The sequence below is a fragment of the Tenrec ecaudatus genome, chromosome 12, assembly GCF_050624435.1.
Source record: "Tenrec ecaudatus isolate mTenEca1 chromosome 12, mTenEca1.hap1, whole genome shotgun sequence".
Lineage (NCBI taxonomy): Eukaryota > Metazoa > Chordata > Mammalia > Afrosoricida > Tenrecidae > Tenrec > Tenrec ecaudatus.
Genome location: NC_134541.1, coordinates 21,847,272 through 21,869,038, shown reverse-complemented (window position 1 = coordinate 21,869,038; position 21,767 = coordinate 21,847,272).

Here is a 21,767-nt window from a genome sequence, read left to right as displayed (position 1 = left end):
CATTGTCTCCCTTCATCCACATGTCTGTTATCCATCCCCTTCATGGGAGGGTGGGATGGTGTGTGCAGGGAAGCTATATATCCAACCTTGTGATGGGTTCCCCTTTTCCCTCCCTTCTTCCTCCCTTCTGCTGGGAAGGTCTGCGTTAGGACCTTATAGATTGGTATCAGACATATGGGCTAATATCAGACTTCTGGATTTGATCTGGACTGGGCTGGAATGCTTTCTCAATATTCAATTGCTTTTGTATATAAAGCTCTTTCTTACACACATATGAGGGTCTATGAATTTGCTTCTCTAGTGTACTCAGACTAACACAAGTGCCTAGATACTGATGAAAAGATCAGAGGTTCAACCCCACCAGTTTCTCTGAGAGAGAAAGAGAGGCCTTCTTCTCTAAAGCTTTACCGTCTGGGAAACCCTATGGAGCAGTTTTACTCTGCTCTGTCCCCTAGGGTCGCTCTGTGCAGGAATCAGCTCCATGGCAGGTTAGACAGATGCCATGTGTGGTTTAGCCAGGGGACTGAAGAACCCAGAGCTACCAACAAGAAGAAATCCACTCATCTTTCAGAACAGAGCTGATACAGACCTGTTCTTCAGTCCCCCACTTGTGGTCTTGTACTACAACTACACTAGGGCATGTTGGCAGTGTCTGAGGGCTCTTCTGTGGCCCTCCCTATGGGTGCTGGCCCATCGAGTCCCCCACACTGGGACTCACAGCAAGGAGAACCCGGAGACTTCCCGTCAGCCCCTCATGCAAACAAAGGCCTTCTCCAATCATTTGGCACTTACCAGGTTTCCTAGAAGCCTGAGAACCTGATCTCCCCACCTCCCACCCCAACAAGAATGTGTGAGATCATCAGCCTCAGTCCTCCCATCTCCTATCGAGGGGCTCCATGGCCTTCCAAGGTGTGAAGACTTCAGATTAAAGAATATTCTGTTTCCACTTTGAAGGCGACCAGTGTCCTGTGATTGTCCCTCAGGCTGCCAAGGCCTGGCAAAGTGATTTATAAGGACCACTGCCCTGGCTACTGAGTGTCCTGGTCCTGCTGGCCAGGCTAACACAGAGCTGTGGCCTCCTCTGCTTCCTGGTGTCTTTCTCCAATACCTTCCTAGCTACCAGCCAGCTGTTGCCACACTGAACATTCTGAGAAGAAGAGGTCTGCCTACTCTGAGACCCATGATCAACCTTGATGAATGAGGCCCAACTGTTAGATACATGTATGGCTCCACTCTGGAACTTTGTTGTTGTTGTTTTAATGAGACCCCGCCTCCATGTCTAGCCTCAATGGGAAGGCTTACACGTCCAGATGGGTATGTAAAAGGCTAGACATCTCCCCACCCGCAGAGCGAGGCATTCAATTGTGTTGGACATGAAACATACTCCGTCTACTCAAGAGAGAGACCAGCCGATGCAGGATTAGCTAAGCCCCCCACCCAGCACCTCAGCTCTCCCAGCAGCCCTCTGGTCCATCCTCAGACAAGAGGTCCCATTCCTCTGTCTTGGGACTGCAGTGGGTCCTGCACTTCTAGGCCGGGGCTCTCTGCCAGCACTCGGACGGAACTGTGTCTGCATCCTGGACTGCAGAGGGCCAAGAGCATTTATATCCCTGTATGTGAGTCCTCCCAGGGTACACCTTTAGAGTGAGCCTGCATCCCAGGACACGGTCACTTGACTCTCACGGAATACCAATTACTGTCATCAGGAAGAGAGAGCGAGGCCGCTGTGTCCTGGCACTGAGACCAGCACCGGGTAGTGAGCATGAATTATGTATTACACAAGCAATAGAGATAAGAGTGGAATGGGGAAAATCATAACCCTATTAATAATAGAAGTGCAGTTTGTAAACCCTCCACCAGGAATAATTTGCATTGCAATATAAACAGGGAGTATAACACAGAGCAGCCGGCAATGGTGCTTCAGCAAAATGTAAAAGCCACCATTTCAAACATTAAAAGTCATGATTAAATTATAAGAATTTGTTCAGCAGGATGTACGATCAGAGGGCATGTGCTCCACTCCGTCTGAGCACGGATGGGGTCAGCCCTTGCTCCCTGTGTCAGGCGGGAGCCTGATCCAGAGACGTGGGTCCTTGAGGTCTGGGCCATGATTATTACTTCCCTCTGTTGGTGCTAATGACTGCATGTGATGTGCACGATTGTCAGCAGCCGAAGGTGCATTTTGCTCTGGACAGAACCCTGTGAGGAAGGTGGTATACCAACCCATGTCATGGATGGGAAGATTGAGTTACCTAAAGGCTAAATTGTCTAGGCTGTGCAATGGGGAAGTGGAGGCACCAACCCAGGCAGTCAGACCCAAGGCTGCCATCCTGAAGGTCGAGCTTCCGTGTCCCTTCATGTGGCCTCAAACAGGCTGGGTGGGGCTGGATCATCATGAGGGGCTCCTTCAAAAGCAATCTGGCTGCACATTAGGAAGAGTCTTAACCTTTGACCTTTCTATTTCTAGAAATCTAAGGGAGAATAAAAACAACATTATTTTTATGATTATTATTAGCTATTGCAATATAGTTATTATCATTAGCTGTTCATATACAAAAGCTTTGGGCACAAAGATGCTTTGGTTACTGCATTATTTATACCATTGAAAATCTGGAAGACAACCTAAACTCTCAAACCCTGGTAGAAGGTTAAGCAAAATGGTGAATGGTGAATGCTTCCAAAAAGAGGGGGTTTGATAAAGATTTTGAAAAAGGAAATGTCCTTGTTAAGTAAAATATGAAAACATAGCCTTCCAGGGGCATACCTCAAAGCTTAATAGCACTGGTCGCTGGTGCCCACAGCTACGGGTGGCTCCCTTTTCTCTTCCAATCTCCTTATTTTGCACAGTTTCTACAGTAAACATGCATCACTTCTACAATAGAAAAGGTACAGACGCCTGGTACTTAGCATATGTAAATTTGAAGATGCCTTCACCATCTCTATAGTGGCACCAAACAGAATAGGAAGGACTCTCTTGGTATTCACCAAGCTAGCTCCAGCCCGCAAAGGCCTATGGTTCCCACTACCCAGGCAATCCCTATCACTCTCTGTGACTGGCTCCCTTGCTGACCTATCCCAGACCAGAGATGGGGAGCACTCTTTGTCCACACACAGTGATCAGTGTCCCAGGTAACATATACTATTCTCTCTGACTCCTTTAAGCTTCAGCCAAGTGGATGCACCCACAGGCATGTTGCCTGTTGAACTTGAACCTGACAACCCCATGTTTACCAACAGACCAATCAGGTAAGCAGAGTTTTCTAGCTGTGACCTCCGAGGGTGACTTTTAAAAGGCACTGGCCTAAGAGGCAGTCCAGGGTCTGTAATGACCACTTGACTGGGTCAACCTCACGAGAGTCATCTGAGCTCTCCTCACCTATAAAATAGGCATGTTCCACCTGACCGCCCCAAGGTCCCTTTGTTACCGTCAGATGACAGAAACATAAGCTCACATGAACTTTGAGGAACATGAAGTATGAACAGCTTCCATGCTACTTTAGAACATTTGAGTGCATTATTACAGAAAGGCATGCCTGGTTGGTCTGTGCAGAGGCTTGACTGCAGAAGCAGCGGGGGAAGTTGGCCTGGAAAAGATGACGCCTTCTTGAAAGATGGGTTGAGCCTTAAGAAATGTGCCCTGGCTCCTGGCTTCCCTGGTGGGCTGAAGTATTGCCATCTGGGGCCGACTCAGCTGAATTTTTCCTCCGATGATCATTGCCCCTTCCAATGACCTGTGAAAGGAGCCAGGAGGAGAATTCTAATATGGTGCCAGTCAGGTGTCCTGCTGATGGGTGGTGGGGATGAGGAAGACAGCCTGGTTCCCCAGACAAGATGCTGGATGCCACAGGCTTGTGGTCCTAGAAGCCAGAACTGCCAGGGGGCATTCAGAGACTCTGAGCCCTGGTTAGGGAGGGAAGTGGCAGCCAACCACACTCCCCAGTCCCCTCAGCACATTATTGGCATTCCAGCAAAGAGCGGCACGGAATTAATTTCATGCCGCCTTCCTCCCCACACACCCATGCCTCTCCCCTGCCCACACGATCCCCAGACACGTCCAAATGAGGGTCTGTGACTTGCAGGAAGACAAACGAGCACAATTAGGGAAATGCTTCAGTGGCCCCCACATTCCATTCCTCCATCCACACCTCCCCAGCATCCCACAAGGGGCTGTGTTCCCTAATGCTAGGCACGGTGGCAGGCAGGCAGCCTCAGCCAACATTGACTGGCTCCGAATCACGTGGTTGTTCTCTTAACTCGCCTTCTCAGAGGCCTGGGCTTTCCATCAAAATGTTCCTCCGGGTAACACGCAGTTGGTGCTCAGTAAACCCTGGAGCTACAGGGCTGTTCTCTTGGCTCTGCTTCCTTGAGCCCTTGGTTGCCCAAAGAGCTCCATTGTTTCTATTCTTAATTCTCACCCTCATGAGTTCACCCCATCCTTTTTATTAAAACCCCCCATTTGGCCAATCCTACATGAGTGTAAGAAACATTGGCGGAGCTGTGGATGCTTTTCCTCATTATTTAAATGCAGCCACAAAAAGTACGACCACGACGGGCTGCGTTCTGCAGGAGAGAAGCAGTGTTGGTGCTGACGAGGTTAGTGGCATGACTAAAGAGAAGCGCGGGCCGAGAGTGATGTCGACAAGGTGCAGGAAAGAGAAAGCACTCCAAAGCCAGACGAGTAACGACTCACTGTTACTATTTTTCAAGCAAGGCCTTGGCGTGCATGCTTCCATTCACGCATGAAGTAAGCATCGTTCTCTTCCTGTTAAAGATGAGGAACAGAGGAGGGTGTGGAATGAGGAGCTGAGACCAAGGGCTCAAATATAAAGAAAAATTGTTGAGACTGGTGATAGAAACAAGTGTACCAATGCACTTGACACAATGGATGCGTGTATGGATTGTGATAAGAGTTGTACAAGCCCCCAATAAAATGATTTTTTTAAAAGATAAGGAACAGAGGCTGAAAAAATGGACACCTTCGATCCAGTGTAGGTTTCCTTTCTCCTTGTCAAGTGATGCTCTCAAGTGGACCCTAGGCTAGAGTGGTCGCGGCCACAGATGAGCATCGGCAATCCCCAGGATCTTGGGAGAAATGTAGGATGTCAGGGGCAACCCCAAAAGTACAGGGACAGGGTCTGCCTCTGAGGGTCCGTAGGTGACTTGAGCAGCTCTGGGCGATAGCACTGGTCCCCCATCCTTTGAATGCATTGCTAACACCTGGAAGGCCTGTTCTGCTCCAAGGATTTGGATTCAGTAGGTCTGGGTGAAGCTCAAGAATTAACATTTCTCACCTTCCAGACATGATTGCTGAAGACGAAATGGGTGCATAAGCAAATGTGGTGAAGGAAGCTGATGGTGCCCGGCTGTGAGAAAAGATCATGTCTGGCGTCTTAATTGCTTGATGTTAAACAAGCAGGGAAGCATCAAAGCCCACATGGAAAAATGCACCAGCTTGTGTGATCATAAGATGTGGATGGGATCAGATATCAGGCATCAGAAGACCCAAAACAAGCAATGATACTTATGCAAATAAGGTGGGTCAGAGTAGAGACCCCCCCAAAAAACCCATTTGTAGACAATTGGACATCACCTCACAGAAAGGTCACAAGGAAGGGACTAGCCATCCAGAGTGCAGTATAGCATGGATGAAACAGATAACATTCCTCTAGTTCTTTAATGCTTCCCCACCCACCACCCACCCCCACTATCATGACCCCAGTTCTAACTTCCAAATCTCACTAGACCAGAGCATGCACACTGGTACAAATAAGAGCTCTAGACACACGGAATCCAGGACAGATAAACCCTTCTGGGGTTGTTGAATGGGAATAGAGATACCATGACAGTCGGGGGAAGGTGGGAGGAGAAAGGAGAGAAAGGGGAAACCAATTGCCAGGATCCACATGTAGCATCTCTCCCCACCCCACTCCTCACTGAGGGGGATGAACAACAGAAACATGGGCGAAGGGTATACGTTATAAAAACAATAATTTATCAAGGGTTCAGGAGGGTGGGGGAGAGAAAAAAGAGGAGCTGATACCAAGGTCTCGAGTAGAAAGAAAATGTTTTGAAAATGATGATGGCAACATATGTACAAACACGCTTGATACAATTGATGTATGGATTGTTATGAGTTGTAAGAGCTCCCAATAAAATGATTTATTTTAAAAATTAGCATTTCTAATAGGTTACCAGTGAAGGCTGGGGCCATTGGCCCAAGGCCCACACTTTGCGCATCTATTTAATGGACCATTGTGCAGACTCTGCCATCTACCACTGGGCCCCATTGATAACTCCCTGGAGGTTGAGACATGAGAGAGTCCAGGTTAGATCCCTTCAAGAGAGGGAGATAAGGCAGGAACTCAGTTTAAATCAGGGGCAGTGGTACAAGTCTCACTATCCATACGTGAAACTCAGGTTTGATGCCCAGTCAGTGTAATTCAGATACAACCACCGCTCATCTATCAGTAGAGACGGGCATGTTTCTATGATGCTTAATGGCTTTCAGTGGAGCATCCAGACCAAGATGGAATAGAAAGGCCTGGCAATTAAATTCCAAAAACCAGCCAGTGGACATGGATCATAACAATCTGGTCCACAACCAATCATGAGTTTGGTGAAGGCCTGTGCATTATCTCATTACACTGTGCATGGGCCTGATTCCAGAAGTCAGTGTCTGACGCAATAGCCATGAGCAAGAAGCCAAAATCATCCCTAGATGTTGATGAAATCTGGGTGTTATTGAAGCCCTGAGGAGGGAGATTTGAGGTGAATCTGAGGCTGAGTAGAGGAGGCCCCCACAGGAAGGTTTTGCACTGGGTCACCCACAATCAGGCTGCTGAGCCCTTTTCTGTAGAGGGCAAAGTTGTCTGACCCACTGGGAGTTACAGACCCAGGGCGTTCGAGCTCACTCAAGGTCTTCAGAAAGTATGAAGACTTTGAAAAACATGATTCTAATAGAGCAGTAGAAAAGAATGTGCACTAGACATTTGTAAAATAAAATATTATGGTAACTACTAAGTGACTCTCCTTCTGGGCTTCTTTCATCTCATATTTCTGTTTAATGTGAGATGTGGGAGCATTATGAAGTGTTGTCAATGCAATAGGGCTGGGCTTCCAAAAGTTAGAACTCACAAAACTTTCCCAACTGTCCAGTGGGCAGTAGCAGGCCCAGGAGGGAGGGAGAAACAGAACAACATCAGCTGGGTTTGGATGGTGGCAGCAGCCCCCCTTCTTGCTGCCTGCCCTTGTGAAGGTCTCCCGCTGCCAGTGTCCCCAGGGCGCACAGTGGCAGGATGCCCGGAGACCTTGTTCACAGCTGCCTTCAGCATTCCCTTCTGGATTCAGTCCCCCACCCCCACCCCCCACCCCAGTTCTGTTGATTGATGCTGTTTGTCAGTTGCCACCAGGGGCTGCAGAGAAGGCCTGTCCAGATGCCTGTCATAATCCAGGTACAGTCAGGGGTGCTGACACTTTGTCACAGACTTACCTGGCCTGATCTTATTGGCCTTTACATGACACTGCCCAAAGAGACCTCAGGAGGTATCTGTGGACTGAAAGGGGGGAGGGGAGCCCAGGGGCTACTGACACGAAGGAACCTTCTCCTCTGTGGCAAGAAGGGGGCCAGGAAAGGGTCATGTGTGTTTGGAACATTGAAGGTTGTCAGCCTTGGGGGTAAATAGGGCAACTGAGGAAAGAGAAAAGATCCAAGGACAGGGTCAACTGTGGGTGGGGTACAGAAACACACGAGTACCCTGTACTTCCAGAGACTCGTTTTAAGATGATAACCAAGAACTCAGCCAACATTGGCGTCCAAAGGTGGGTGCTTGGGTGTCCTTCCTAAGAGTGGAAGTTTGGGAAGGCCCCCATCACTGAAGGGACTTACTTGGGCAAGACACTTTACTCCTCTAAGCCTCAGTTGTTGCTGCTATGAGGAATAATATACTTCTGCGTGCATTTGCTGTGAAGATCCAAGGAGATTTACTGGCCTAATGCAGGGAACATGCCTCCAGCAATGCTTGTCACAGAGTAAGAATGGCTCGATGACTAGCCATTGTTAAAATGATCACCCAAGTTTCGTGTCCGTCCACACAAAGGGCCAGACAAAATAACTGAGTGACTCTGATTTTCATTCACTGAGATTTGTTGACAGGTGGGCCAAGTGTACGGAAAATATATTCTGTACTGCAAAAATGTGCATATTCATAATGGTAATGGGCTTTATTTTTCTAATAGGAACTTCAGAGTTGGGTAGACTAGAAGAGGCTAGTGATGTACACGTGTCAGTTCAGAGAGCAAGGGAGGGACCCAGGGAGCAAAGTGGAAGTAGGAAGGGTATTTCTCTTAGCAGCTGGTTTCATTCTCAATGAAATATTTCCCAGTTCTCTGATTTCATCGTGTGTGTGTGCCCACCCTTCTGTGTCCTCTCCCACATATGGATTCCCTAGAGCAGTATTTCCGGATTGTTCTCTATCCATTCAGGGGCTGCTTCTGGGTACAGACTCCACATCCAGATGCCTAAATCAAATGTGCTCATAAGGGCAGCGGCATCCAGAACAAGGAAGCATGGACACCACCCCCCTTGTGATTCACAGGTGCAGTCTATGAAGGCCTCTGAAACCCTTGTTCAGCAGCATAGGGATCCTCTTAGGTTCTCTTTGAAACCAGGAGCCACTGATAAGTGGTTGTCGTTGGGTGTCGTTGGGTCGGTTCCAACTCATCATGATCCTGTGGACCACAGAAGGAAACACAGCCTCTCCGTTGTTCTGATGTGAGAGCCCACTGTTGCAGCCACCATGTCCATCCATCTCGATGGCATGCCTCTTTCTCTGCTCCTCTACTTGACTAAGCACGATGGCCTTTTCCAAAGTCCTTTCAGTCCTTAGCTTCTAAGGAATATTCTGGTTGTAATTCATGCAAGACAGATTTTTTGGTTCTCCAGCAGCCCCCTGGTATGGTCTATATTCTTCACCAGCGCCATAATTCAAATGCATTGATTCTTCTTCAGTCTTCCTTATTCAAATGCACAACTTTCACACAAATACGAAGCAATTGAAAATGCCATGGCTTGAGTCAAGCACACCCTAATCCTCAGCATAACATCTGTGTGGCTCCACACCTTGAAGAGGTCTTGTACAGATTTACCTAATAAGATGTGTTATTTGATCTCTTGCATGCTGCTTCCATGAGCATAGATTGTGGAACCAAGCCAGACAAAACTCCCTTACAATCTTTTCTCCACTTATCATGATGGTAACTTGGCCTAGTGGTGAGGTTTTTGTTTTCTTTACATTAAGTTGTAATTGGTATTAAAGCCTGCCATTCTGGATGTCCATCGGCAAGTGCTCCAAGTCCTCCTCTCAGCAAGCAAGGTTGTGTCATCTGCATATTTCAGGTTGTTACTAACCTTACTCCAAACCTGATGCCGTGCACTTCTTCATATAATCCAGCTCCTCTCATTATTTGCTCAGCACACAGATTAAATAAGGAAGTATGGCGAGACGACACAACCCTGATACACCCTTTTCTTGATCCAAAGCCAGGCATTATTCCCTTGATCTGTTCCCACAATTGCCTCCATGAACAGACTCCACATGAACACAATTAAGTGTTCTGGAATTCCAGTTCTTCTCAAGGGTGCTAATGACAAAGTCAACAATTTGGAATCACCAGTCATTTCACTGGAGAAAGATGGGTATTTCTATTACTGTAAATAGTTATAGTTTCTTATCTTATCAGGTCACTGTGAGTCCACTTTGACTCAATGACAGTGCATCAATCCTGAGTTTCTGGCAGCTCATTTCCAATTACTATTGTAACCATGTTGAAAGATCTTCAGCAAAATTTTACTCGAATGTGGTACCAATGCTATTGTTCTATAATTTACACATACAAATATGGTTTCTCTTCCAGTCAGTTTGCCTTCCAACTTTGTTGTAGATTGGTGAGTACTTCCATTGATTCATCAGCTTGTTGGAACATTTCAATCGGCATTCCATCATATCTGAGAGCCTTGTTTTGGACTAATGCCTTCAGTGGGGTTTGGACTTCTTCCTTCAGGGCCGTTGGCTCTTGGTTGTGTGCTACTTCTTGAAATAGGTGAATGCCAACTAGTTCTTCTTGGTACAGTATCTCTATATAGCCTTTCCATCTGTTTTTTAAGCCATATAATTGGCATTCACTTCACATGTCATAGAATGTAATTGTTCAGTCGTAAGAAGCATTGTGCAGTCATTACTGCAAATAACCTCTGAACATTTCCCCCGTCTCCTTGTTGTTAGCGCCCATTTCCTGCCAATCCCCTGGCATGGGCCCACATGGTCATTAGTCTAGTTACTGCCTCTGCAGGTTTACTTATCCTGGAACTCATACAGAAAATCACTCAAAACACAAGCAGGAAGCAAAGCAAAACCAGCAGTTACTAGACAAAATGTAGAAAAACCTCAATAAATAAGCAGAAAACATTAAAAAGCAAAACAGTATTAAAATGGGGAGATCAAGCACATTACATTTTAACCTAGCTACATCTGCCACAATGGCCTTTATAATGCTCTCTGTTGGAGGCTTCTAGTATCATTCAATATTTGGCCCCTAGACTCTCTCACTGCTGTGACCCAAGGCTTGAATCTGGCTCCTTTGTTTTCCCAGGTTAAGATCTGTTGATCATGTACTCCCCTTTTGGATTTCTGACTCTAGGAATGTGCACATTTCATTCTAATATTTCACTTTGTCTTCTCGAGCTTCCCTTTGAAATTTTCTGTTCGGCAATTTGTATTTCTTCCATTTCCCATCGCTACTCTACAATTAGGAGCAAGTCTGAGAGTCTCTTCTGACATCCACCTTGATTTTCATTTCTTTCCTGTCTTTTTAATGACCTCTTCCTTGCTTTGTATATGATGTTCTTTTTTATTTTTTAAGATGAGACTTGTTTTAAACAATTTTATTTGGACATAATCCACATGTCAAACAATTCAATAGCTCAATCATATCAAGAAGAGTTGCACAATCATGACCACATTCAATTTTAGAACATTTTCCCCTATCTTGTACTCCTTGTTAGTAGCTCCCGATTTCCTCCAACCCCTGGCCTGCCAAACCCCTAATAAATTACTGATCCAGTTAGTCTCTATAGATTCACCCATCCTGGACATCATATACTGCAAAACATACAAAAGCAAAGAATCAAAAATGTTAACAACAATAAAAAAATAAAATAGAAAAAAACTATTGAAAAGAAAGCCAAAAATATTAAAAACTAGAACAACGTCAAAATGGGTCAAAGAGGAGAGCAAATGATAAGGAGTTAATTTTTAACCAAACTCCATATGCATAGTCCATTTTGCAATGCACGCGGTGTGACAGCAAAACTATTCGCGTTCCTGATCTATGCTCACAGGGGACTCCCGGTGTGATATTTTCTATGTCATCCCACAGCTCCCGGGTCTTCTACTATTCGTGTTTAGAGCATCAGATCTGTTCTTGCGATGTTCTGGAAATTCATGTAGCATATACTCAAGGCCCTATTTTGGTGCTTGTGAACTTGTTTTTAATTTTCTTCAGCTTCAAAATGAACTTACAACATGAGCACTTGATGGTTCCCCCGTCAACCGCTGGCCTCATTTTCGCCAATGATATTGAGCTCCACTGTCTCTTCCCACAGATGTAGTCTATTTGATTTCTGCGTGTTCAATCTGGGGATGTCCACGTGTATAGTTGCCTTTTGTGTTGTTGAAAAGAAAGAAAAAAAGTGTTTGCATTGAAGAATCATTGGTCTTACAGAGTTCCATCATGTGAGCTCCGGTTTTGTTTCTATCACCAAGGCCATGTTTTTCAACTGCTGTTCCTTCGGCTTTATTTCCAACTTTTTCTTTTTAATCATGAACAAAGAGCAATGCATCTTCAGATGGAAGACACTGGTGGAATTCTTCAATTTCTTCATCACTAACTTTCGGGATTGTACATAATTTTAAACAATTGTTGTAGCTAGATAGATATTATCCTATCACAGATAACATTTCAAGATAGATATTGAAATATACTTTTTGATGATGAATGTGACTCCATGCCTCTTCAACCTGTCATTCTTGGAAGAGTAAGCCATACGATTATCTGATTCACAAAGGCCAATACCGGCCCACTCCAGCTCACTGATGCCTAGGACATTGATCTTTATGCATTCCATTTCATTTTTTAAAACTTCCAAGTTTCCTGATTCATACTTTGTACATTGAAGTTCCAATTATTCAGAGATGTGTGCAGCTGTTTCTTATCATTTTGATTGAGGTCCTGAAGGCTTTATGCCTGCAGGCTTTACTCCATCCACTTTATTATGATCCAATCTACTTTGAGAAGGTGTGTTAGGCTGGGTTGACTATAGAAAAAAATCCAGAGACACTCGTATGTGTGTGAGAGAGTCAAAGACCAATTGTATATTGAGAAAACATCCCAGACCAGTCCAGATCAAGTCCCTAAGTCTGATATTAGCCCATATGGCAGATACTAGTCCATAAATTCCTCTTCAGACTCACGCAGCACATGCAATGGTGCTGAATGCAGCTTCCTGCATCACCGATCAGTGGGTGCAAAGTCTTGTGATTCCAATGCCGGTGGAAGCATCTCAATACTGGTGCGGGTCTCTACGTGGCTCCTCCACTCTCTGAGGCTCTCAAGAGCAGGGAAATGAAACAGAGAGAAGTTCACAGTATCCTCTTTAGAAGATCACGCCTGCAAGAATGAATCATCAGGCTGTGTTCTGATTGACAGGCGAGGCTCCACCCCTTCCCTCTTAATAGCCTCAAGTGGACACGAGATTATATAACCACAACAGAAGGCTCTTCTTCGGTCATATTTTGAGTGTCTTCCCATGTGAAGGCACTATATCTAACAATGTTCTGCTATTTATAAGGTGTTCGGTGGGTAATTTCTTCAGAAGTGGACAGCCCATTCCTTTCTTGTAGTCTGTTCTTAATATGAAACGTCTGCTGAAACCTGTTCACTTTAGACGACCCTGTTGGTATTTGAAATATCAATGACCTCTCGTTCAGCATCACAGCAAGACACAAGCCACCATGGTATGACAAACTGGCAGACAAGTGGCAGTGCTTCTGGCAAGAGTCCTAGTAAAGAAAGATTCGACGACTGTTGAGTGAATGAATGAATGCACTCATCAATCAATTAATCAACCCAAATCTTCTTCCAGCCTTCATGAAAGTATCCGTATCCTGAGCTGTGACGAGATTGCAAATCCCATAAATATGGAGTGAAGGATGCCTTGTACTTGGCAGAGTCGACATCCTGTGCCTTTTTAATTGAATTAACGAGTCACTTTTACTAATGTTGATGGAAGAATCAAAAGGTTTCCCCTTTTCTAGAAAGGCTGTGGTCTTGAACTGAACACACGGCTACTGTACAGCAAAACCCACAGGAGTAGGGGGGCACTCGGTGCGCCGGCCATCATGCTGGGCAAGTTCCATGAGTCTGGCCATCTTGACCTGGCAGAGAGGTCATCAAAGTCTCACTTCACTGGGAGGGGGCGTGGGGGTCAGGGAGAGACTGAATATAATTTTTAAAATCCGACCACAGTAGCTGTAGCCACCTGTCAAATTTACATGGCTCTTGGAGTTGACAAGGGATAGTTCACCATATTTTAGTTTCTTTGTTGTCGTTAGGGGACAGTGTGTCTGTTTTGATTCATAGCGACCCCACAGAACTGCCCCCATAAGTCTCTAGATTGTAGTCTTCATGGGGGCAGATCTCCAGGTCTTTCTGCCCCCAGATCCAGCACCCACTGGGTGGGTTCCAAATACCCACCTTTTGGTTGACACCAGAGGCTCTTTTGCTTCCTTTGGATGTCGCCACTTCCCTCCCCCTCTCACCAGCGACCCCGAAGAGAACAGGGCTAGTCCAAGTTCCCCCAGCTGCTCAGTACCCTCACCAGGTTGTGATTCTTGGTAGTCTAACCCTGCTTTCCGGCTGCTTTGCTAAAACAAGAATAGTTTTAGCAAACATTTCTCTTTGCTAACACTTCCCAGACCTATCAAATGCAGTTCCCAATGTGGACCCCGATGTGCTGGTTAGTTGAAGCAACAACGCTTATTCTCTGGGTGGCTGTGTCTCCATTGCAAACACTCCCAAATGAGTGGCTGGATTGTACTTGTACGAAAGGCACTCGGGAGCCCTAGTCCCAACACGCTGCATTTACAGTACCAGTATTCCAAAAGGATTTCCCACACTGACCTAGAATTTCAAGCCCACGCAACGAATGTTAAGTTACCGAGAAGATGAAAAATCATAATGGCAGTGCCAGAGACGAAAACAGAAGCAAAGACAATATTTTTCAAATATTTCCCCAACTGTCATTTTAATAATGGTCTAACAAGAAAGTATGCTAATTTCCCTCGGCAGATACCTGTGAATGCAAATGCAAAACAAATAGTAATTAATGTCTCGGTGTGAAAATCAAGCAATTGGTATTAATTCTGCATCAGACTTGAGATAATGCATATTCAAAATCCCGGTCTGTTTTCAGCAGCAATAGTGACAATCTTAAAGGGAAAAAGATGAGGGAAGATGCCAAGGCTAAAAGGAGCAACATAGCCATCCCTGGCATGACCTCACCCAGTGTCCCACTAACACACACCCAGATGCTGACAGCCGTCATCCGCCACATCTCCAGTTCTGAGTGTAGGTTTAACTAATGGGAGCCTGGATGGGGCCTGGTGTCATCAAAATCACCCTCACATCTTATCTTCTGAAGCAGAGTGTAAAGACTGGTAGGCATTAGTGCACCCTAATCTATACTCAGAGCTTCAGATCTCAGTGGATTAAGAAAAAGCACTCCTTAGATGCTCAGCCAGCTTTCTAACGTGTTCGAGATCATCCTGCCTGAAAACACCAAGAATGTCTCATTGACGGGCAGTAGAGAGCGGTGGGGAAGGCCAAGGACAGTATAAGGTGATGTCTGTGTCAGGCCAGCAAACATGTAAAAGAAGGCCCTGAAGTTATGCTTTGTAGGGTTGGGGACCATCAGATATTATTTCTTGTCTTTCTTTTTTTTTAAGTTTTTAAGAATCATTTTATTGGGAGTTCTTACAACTCTAATAACATTCCACACTCAATTTTATCAAGCATACTTGTATATACATTGCCATCATCATTTTCTAAACATTTACTTTCAATTTGAGCCCTTGGTATCAGCTCCTCCTTCTCCCCTCCCCTCCCTCTGTCCACCCTCGTGACGCTTTGATAAATTACTATTATTTTGTTATCTTATATTGACCACTGTCTTTCTTTACCCACCTTTCTGTTGTTCATCCCCCTGGGGGGATGTGGTTTATGCATTGATCATTGTGATCCACTCCCCCTCCTCCTCTCCTCCTCCCACCTTCTCCCTGCCCTCCTGGTATAGATACTCCCATTACTGTTCCCAAGGGATATATCTGACATGGAGTCCATGTGTCGTGAGTTCTATCTGTACCAGTGCACATGCTCTGGTCTACCTGGAACTGAAAGGCAGGATTGGGGTCATAATAGTAGGGAGTGAGGAAGTCTCAAAGAACCAGAGGAATATCATGTGTCTCACTGATACTATACTGAGCCCTGGTTGACTCCTCCCTTCCTTGTGACCCTCTGTGAGGGGATATCCTATTTTTTAGAGATGGGTTTGGGGTCTCTGCTCCAACCGACCTCATTCTGAACGATATGGATTTTGTTGTGGTGGTTTGGGGTCTTCTGGTGCCTGTTACCTGATTCTGTTGGCACCTCATGATCACACAGGCTGGTGTGCCTCTTCCCTCTGATATTATTTCTAAAGAAATGGGAGACCATCTCAGAATGTTCCAGAATGAGTGATCTCTTTTATAATCAGGAAACTAGGAAGCATATGCTTCCAAATTGGTCCTGCAAAGTGTGCTGTAGTGTGGTCCATGCATGAAACACAATAGAAACCCAGGGGCTTGGCAGGGACTATTTCTACATATGTATTCATATGAGCTGCACATATTAAAGCTCCTTAGCCATAGTAAAAAGCCTTGAAGACATCTGGCACTAGGATTAGGGGTTTGGGGCCCTAGTCTCTGAGGATGTTGAAGTCTGTTAGCATAACATAATCATAACAACTGACTTACAAAAGACAAAGTTCTTTAGCTTTGGTGAGTAACAACTGAGGTCTTAAAAACTTGTGAGTTATTATCAAATATTCAACCAATGAGCTCTCCCAGGGAAACAGTTGGTCCAAAGAACCAATAGACCATATGAACCTCAGCTTCTATTACCCGGAAACCGCTACCACTGCCACCTGCCGTGATTGGGAGCGCAAATAGAAAGTCTGGGATAATGGAGACCGAAATGTGGGCAAAAATGTCAAAATCCTTGCGCTTAAACTTAACTCTAGCCTAATCTAAGAACAATTAGTTATTATGATATGGCCAGCTCCAAACTTGCCGCTAGGAAATATTCGCTGAAGATGTGGGAGCTACAGCAAAGGGTGGTGAAGAAATCAGATGGTTATCAGAAAGAATAGTGTCTGGGGTCTTAAAGGCTTGCTTCAAGCAAACAGCCATTGAAGTGAGCCATCAACTCAATCCACATAGAAGAAGTGCACCAGCCTGGGTGATCCAAGGATTGTAAATAATAACATCCAAACCTGAAGGAGAGAATGGTGTCAGGCTTAAATTGTCAACACTCAGTTTGCAGGTGGCTATGGATGACACTGGAAGATCAAGATCCATTTGTAGGGTCCACACAGGGATGAAGCCTCTGGCGAATCCCCTCTGACCACAGTCCAGGGAAGTGACTAGCCTTACTCATAGACAGAGAGTACTATAAAGTCGATGATGGACGATGTAGTTAGGTGAAAAGGTACTACCTTATCACTTGTTCTCCTTTTGGACCCATGTTAAAGTTGTTTCAGTTTTTAATATTTCTACTTTCTTTTCTATTTAGGTCTTCCTAAATTTCCTCTAGTTATTTTTGTTGATTTAAATTCAGGATAAATAAGTCCATGGACACAGTAACTTAGATTAATAATTACCGAGAGCCATGCCAGGGGAAGACGGGGAGAAATAGGGAGCTAACAGCAATGAGTAAGAGAAGAGACGGTTCTGACAGTGTGGTGATGACTGAAAAGCTCTTCTTAATATGATTGAACAATTAAATTGCATGATATGTGAAGTAGACGCTAATAAAACTGTCTTAATATTTTTCAAAATATTTTTTTAAGTTGATTTACTGGTCTGATAGAGACTGGTGGAACTCCTGAGACCGTGGCTCTCCTATACTTTTCAAGTCTAGTACTGAACTCTCTCAGGTGGATCAGCTTCCAGTCAAACAATAGGCAGGCTTATAAAGCGAACAATAGCACCCTGGAGGATCCATTCATTAGAACAATCAGTGATATGAGACCAAAAGAACAGTATTTTCTCAGGGACACAGCTTAGAAGGCAGGGAAGAATATGAAGGGAAAAAAGTGGGGTGTCAAATGAAAATAGGAAACAGGGAAGACAGTGGCAAGGGTGTTATCAGATGGTGGAGATGGCAATCAATGTCATGAAACCGAATTAGTATGGTTTGTTGAATGGAAAACTCATTTACTCTGTAAACTTTCACCTAACTGACCATCAAATGTCAAAACCAACTAACCAAAACAACAACATGGTCGACACTAGCTACCTAGAGCTACATGTATTCAAATTAATTGAAATGAGATAGAAGATTCCATTTCTCAGTTGCACAAGCCACGTTTCCAGTTCTCAACGACTACACATTCCAGTTGTTCTTATTGCCGGCAGCAGGGATACAGGACAGGATACTTTCATCATCTCACAAGACTCTCTTCTCTTTCGTTTTGCCTCTGCCATCCTTCCCTGTTCAGCAGTGTGTCTCAGGAAGTGGACATGTATGCCGGGCATTACAGGAACCCTTCGCCTTCTGGGTTCTCGTTGACATCAGGCATGGGAAAGCACCAGGAAAAGAGAGTGAGGGTGAATTCCTCACCATGGATCTCTGTGATTTGGATGCCTCTATTAAAACCCAAGCACTTGTCTGTCACCTCCCTATATAGATACTCTCTTTGGGTTCTGGTAAGACTTCTCTGCCCCTGATCCTTAAGGTCTGGGTAGGTTAATAGAATCCTCCCTGGCACTAAACTTAGGGTCCTGGAGTATCTTTTTGAGTGACTCTGAAATATTTACTCTGGAAATAGTCACATAATAAGCCTTTGATTGTCCATCTTGAGCATGCTGTCTGTTTCCCTGGTAGACTTCTGTTCTCATTCAATTTGAGAGGAGCACTTTATCAACACACGACAGGGACCATGAAAACTACTAGCCCTCTGAGCTCAAACAGTGGATTTGGAAAGATCTCTTCTCACTTGGTAATTATTAAACAGAGGAGAGCAGCATAAATATAACTGGGGGTAAAACCCAAACACCCCTCGAGCACAGGGCAGGGAAATTTTTTCATAAAGGGCCAGAAAGTAAATTTTTAAGTTGTTGTGGTCTACATGCTCTCTGTTGCAACTACATTGTAGCCTGAAAAACAGGCATAGACGATGCATCAATGAGTGAGTATGGCTGTGTTTCAATAAAACTTTATTTACAAAAATCAGGAATGGGCCGAATTTGTTCCACAGACCATAGCTAGTCAAATCTTACTGTATTTCCCTAAAGATGCATAAAAGGTATATCTCAGAAATTGTTTACTAAAAGAAGGAGGAGAAACAGGAGGTAAAGGAGGAGGAATCAGAGAAGAAAAGGGAGGAGGAGAAGAATTATTATTTAGAAAATACATACATTTTGGTCTCAATAAACTGCAGAAAGGGATAACTTCTGGAAAGGGAAATGAGATAAGATTTAAAGCAAGACACAGGCTGAGATGAAGCTTGACTGAGAAACTAAAGCAGGCAAAGACATGAAAACACATGCTTGGAATTACTATCTGCACCCGAAACAAGAAAGGATAGAATTTAGAGAGCATAAAGTGACTGCCAGGTAATAAGCTCGGAATATACCTTCTAGAACCAGAGTTATAAACAATGAGCAAGCAGATGACCTGTAAGAAGGACAGAGAAAAGCGATCCACTTTATAGAAAAAAATTAATGATGGAGAATTCTAGAAAGTTTCCAAAAAATTATACCATAGTTTCCATAAAATCCAAAAAAGGACAGCCCCGGTACTGAAATAAATAACCCACAAAGGTAAAATACGATGGTATAAACTTTGACAAATAAAAATGATCGAGAGGAGTTCACAGCTTGATAACAAGAACAAATGAATTATAAACATTCTAGGCCACAAACAAAACAAAAATGAACAGAACAGAGCAAAATTCATGAAAAGCATGTTGTTTGCAAGAAACCAAACCAAACCAAACTCCCCACCATCGAGTCGATGCCCACTCACAGCAACCTTACAGGGCAGGGTAGACCTGCCGCTGTGACTTTTGAGATGAAACAGAAAGTCCCTGCTTTCTCCCATGCAGTAGCTGGTAGCTTGGAACTCCTGACCTTGTTGATTGCAGCCCAGCATAACTGCTATACCACCAGGGAGGCTAGAGGGAAACTCACTCGATTGATCTCAGAACTCCCCTTGGCATTCATGGAGGTCTAGACAAAGACATGTACATGCAAATATATATAGGAGGATGGGGAAATAGATCTATGTGTCTATATTTATAGGTCAAGTATTAAGGTGGCGGAAGGACCTTGGGCCTCTACTCAAACACTCCCTCAATGCATGAATACCTTCTTTTATTAAATTGGAACTCTATGATGCTCACTCTCCCGACACAACGGCTGGAGCCAAAGTGGGTGAACAAGTAAATGTGGTGAAGAAAGCTGATGGTGCCCGGCTATCAAAAGAGATAGTGACTGGGGTCTTAAAGGCTTGAAGATAAACAAGCGGCCATCTAGCTCAGAAGCAACAAAGTCCACATGGAAGAACACACCAGCCTGTGTGATCGAGTGGTCCCAAAGGGATCAGTTACCAGGCATCAAAGAACAAAAAATCATATCATTGACTGCACACCTCCATGATAGGATCGCTGAAGACAAATGGGTGCATAAGCAAATGTGGTGAAGAAAGCTGATGGTGCCCGGCTATCAAAAGAGATAGTGTCTGGGGTCTTAAAGGCTTGAAGGTGAACAAGCGGCCATCTCGCTCAGAAGCAAATAAGCCCACATGGAAGAAGCACACCGGCAAGTGCGATCACAAGGTGCCCAAGGGACCAGGTATAAGGCATCATGCAAAAAAAAATAGATATAAGTGTGTGTATGTATGTGTATATATGTATATATGTATGTGTATATATGTATATATGTATGTGTATATATGTATATATATATCATATTAAATGAAGGGGGAAGTGCAGAGTGGAGACCCAATGCCCAAGTGTCGGCCAATGGAGATCCTCTCATAGAGGGCTTTAGGAGAGGAGATGGGTTAATTAGGGTGTGAGGTAGTATCGATGAAGAACACAGCTTTCCCCCAGATCCTGGATGCTTCCTCCCCCCAACTACCATGATCCGAATTCTACCTTGCAGGCTTGGATAAGACAGAGGCTGTACACTGGTACATATGAGGGTTGGAGGTACAGGGAATCCAGGGTGGATGATACATTCAGGACCAAGGGTGTGAGGGACGATGCTGGGAGAGTGGAGGGTGAGTGGGTTGGAAAGGTGGAACTGATTACAAGGATCCACATGTGACCTCTTCCCTGGGAGAGGGACAGCAGAGAAGGGGGGAAGGGAGACTCCGGATAGGGCAAGATATGACAAAATAACGATGTATAAATTACCAAGGGCATATGAGGGAGGGGGGAATGGGGAGGGAGGGGGGGGGGAAGAGGACCTGATGCAAGGGGCTTAAGTGGAGAGCAAATGCTTTGAGAATGATTGGGGCAGGGAATGTATGGATGTGCTTTATACAATTGATGTATGTATATGTATGGATTGTGGTAAGAGTTGAGTCCCTAATAAAATGTAAAAGAAGAAAAGAGAAAAAAAAGATTAGGGCAAAGACTGTACAGATGTGCTTTATACAATTGATGTATGTATATGTATGAACTGTGAAAAGAATTGTATCAGCCCCAATAAATTGTTAAAATAAAAAAAATAAAAAAATAAAAAACTCCCCTTGATGAAAAACTGAACATAAACCAAACGCCTCACAATGTGGCCTTGCTGAGGTATACTCACAGTACAACCAGATGTTAGAACAGTATGCAATCATCAAAGGCAATGTAGAGGTGTTTTCTCGTGGAACTGGAAAACGCTTATGATAAAAGTTTTCAAAAATAAGCCAGACATGTAGGAATGATTTCAGTTACATAACAATAATGCATGCCTGTCTATTAGCATATATTTTGTATTTATTTTTGTCCTTTATGTGCCTGGATATAAAGATAGGAGAATGCTGTGTTATCTTGGCATCAAGCACGTTCACATCCTTCAATGCTCATATTTTAATTCTTCCCCCCAAATCAGATTAGCAATGCTAGCTAGTCATACCACAGTTATGACTGAGGGTCCAAAAGGTCACAAGTTGGTTTAGATTGTCCAGGTAGCCAGTGGCCTAAGCAAGAATCCCATCAAAATCTGGAATGGGTCCTTTCCCAGTATGTTCTATCAGGAAAAACAGAGAGTGAGCCTTGGGTGAGGGAATGGGTAAGATGGATGGGGCAGAGGAATTTCAGTGGGTTTGGGATACAAACAGTGGCAGTTGGACAGATGGGAGCAGTTTTCCTTTACTCAGTACTGCCTGGAGACTCCCCC